A 3,051-nucleotide genomic window follows, 5' to 3' on the forward strand; every position below is an offset into this window, starting at 1 on the left:
TTTTTTTCCTACTGCCCCATCCATAACTACCTTCCTCTTACTTTACAAAGAAAGATATGCTTTCATACATCAAGGATCTATCCATGGTCCATGACCTCACTGTATACAAATTTCTTACATAGAAAATAAAGGGACACTTAGAAATAGTATAATGTTGAAAAAGTGAATACTTCTAATGACTGGATAACAAATCTTTTTGTAAGTCAGGTGGTTTCTAATTCTTTGTTTTCAACATATTGATAGATTATTACAAATAACAGAGATAGATTATTAAGATCAACAGAGCTCCAAGCGCTGCTTTGAATTCTTCTGGACCCAGTTTTGTTCCTTATCTCCTTGGTGGGGGTTCTGCACCAAGCAGACAGATTTCTCAAGAAGCAATCCCTATTATATGTCTGGCTCTGCAATAGCCAAATACTGCTTGGATTCCAAATGACATACCCCACCTCCTTGACTGGGTTTCTAGGTTCCAATAACTTTCAGATTCAGGGCTGAGAAATTTGCTACCTTGCTCCCTCCTGAGGTGCGTGAAGGAGAGGAAGACAGCTGAGAGATTTGGTGCCAGAAGCAGATTTTGAAGCATAACATTCTGAGGAGACATGCAAATCTGAGTCACTGTAGGGTACTGGAGGGACATGAGTAGGCAACAGCCTGAGATAGGACAGAGGGCTTAGTGCCAGATCACTACGCTGAGTGCAGCCCACTTAGCACAGAGCTAAGGGGGAATAACTGGCACAACCTCTTAAGGAATTTTGGTAGTGAATGTCCTCTTAAACATAAGTAATCATTGACACATCTGCTAAAATGAATAATATAACCATAGTTTAACTATTTCTTAAAATTAAAAATCTAGGTTGTTTCTAATAGTTTACCATTCTAAATAACGCTATGAGGGATATTTTTGCACATCAATCTTAGAGTAGATTTTTGATTATTTTCCTACCATCAACTTTTAGAAATAAAATTACTGGACCAAACAAAATAAAAAGTTTTAGGGCTGTTGATACCAATTTTTCTCCATATAAGATTTTATATTCCAATTTACATTCTCACTAGCAGAGAGTACACACTTTACCAGAAAAATGATTATTTTCATTTTTAAAGATTTTCAACCATGTGATCGATGACAATGTTATCTTATTATGCATTTCTTTGAATATTGAGTAGTAACGTTAAATTTTTTATATATTGAGTAGTAAGTTTCTTTTAAAAAAGCAGTATTACTTTGGGTTACATTTGTGTACATTGTGCAAAGTGTCTCTTCATATCAAATTCATACACAAAGTAGAAGGCTGTCTGCATCTGGTGATTATATTAGATTATATATTAGAAGGATTATAAATTCTAAATACTGATGTAACTTCTTTTCCCACCCTCCATTTCTCAATTGGACGGAAAGTATCTAACTCTTTTTTTGCACATTCATTTCAACTGCACTAGTTATTGTAGGCACAATTATCTGGAACACAGTTGATCACTACATAGATTCAGCTTCTACTTCTCAGTAATAGCATTGTTATGGTCATTGTTATTTTTCTAGGCATTTCAACAATAACTACAGTCTTTTAAAATAATTTATCCTAGTCTCAATTAAAATACAATCAATTTTGAAATTACAATTTTGTTATACTTTCAGAGCTTTAAAATTGTAGTCCATGTTGCTTGAAGCTATACTCTAGTATGTTCTTAATTTGTTTGCCCTCAATATCTTCTTTGTAGATACTCTAAATATAAATATGCATCCTGCCTTCATAAGTCGTATGATGGCCTCCAAATGAAAATGTGACACACATGAAGATAGTGTGCTTACTTTTAATAAGGCTGATGTGATCTTAATAAATGGTGCTGGGAAAACTGGAAAGCCACCTGCAAAAGAATGAAACTAGACCGTTGTCTATCACCGCACTCCAAAATTAACTCAAAATGGATTAAGAACCTGAATATAAGACCTAAGTCAATAAAATGCATAGAAGAAAACATAGAAACTAAACTTAAGAACCTTAGACTTAAAGAAGATTTTATGAAATTGACCTCAAAGGCAAAGGAAGTAAAAGCAAAAATAAATGAATGATACTACATCAAACTAAAAGGTTTCTGTACAAAAGAACAAAGAAAAGAGAGAACCATCTGAATGGGAGAAAATATTTGCAAGCATCGCCTCCGATAAGGGCCTAATATCCAAAATATATAAAGAACTCATACAACTCAATAACAACAAAAAAACAAACAATCCAATTAAAAAATAGGCAGAGGATCTGAACAGACACTTCTCCCAAGAAGACATACATGCAAATGGCCAACAAACATGTGAAAAGATGCTCAACATCACTAGCTATTAGGGAAATGTAAATCGAAACCACAATGAGATACCATCTCATACCTGTTAGAATAGCTGTTATCAATAGGACAAGTAATAACAAGTGTTGGAGAGGATGCAGAGAAAAAGGAACCCTCATACACTGCAAATTGTTACAACCACTATGGAAAACAGTATGGAAGTTCCTCAAAAAACTAAGAATTGATCTACCATATGATCCAGCAAACCCTCTACTGGGTATTTGCAAAGATTTGAAAACCCATATCAGAAAAGATATTTGTTCACCAATGTTCATATCAACATTATTCATGGTGGCCAGGACATGGAAGTAACTGAAGTGTCCTACGATAGATGATTGTCTAAAGAAGTTGTGGTACATATAAATAATGGAATATTACTCAGCCATAAGAAGAGATGAAATATAACCATTTGTGACAATGTAGATGGACCATGAGATAATCATGCTAAGCGAAATATGCCAGAGAGAAAAAGTTGAAAACCACATGATATCATTTATATGAGAGATATAAATCTAAAAGCAACAAACAAACAGAACAAACAAACAGAAGCTCATGGACATGGACAATCCACTAGTAGTTACCAGAGGTTGGGGGGAGGGGGGAGGAAAATGGGGTAACATGGGTCAAATATGTGGTGACAGGAAGAAATCTAACTATGGGAGGTGAACACACAATGATATGACATATATATGTATATATACGTATATATATGTA

Source organism: Pteropus alecto, unplaced genomic scaffold (genome assembly GCF_000325575.1).
Source record: "Pteropus alecto unplaced genomic scaffold, ASM32557v1 scaffold79, whole genome shotgun sequence".
NCBI classification, from domain to species: domain Eukaryota; kingdom Metazoa; phylum Chordata; class Mammalia; order Chiroptera; family Pteropodidae; genus Pteropus; species Pteropus alecto.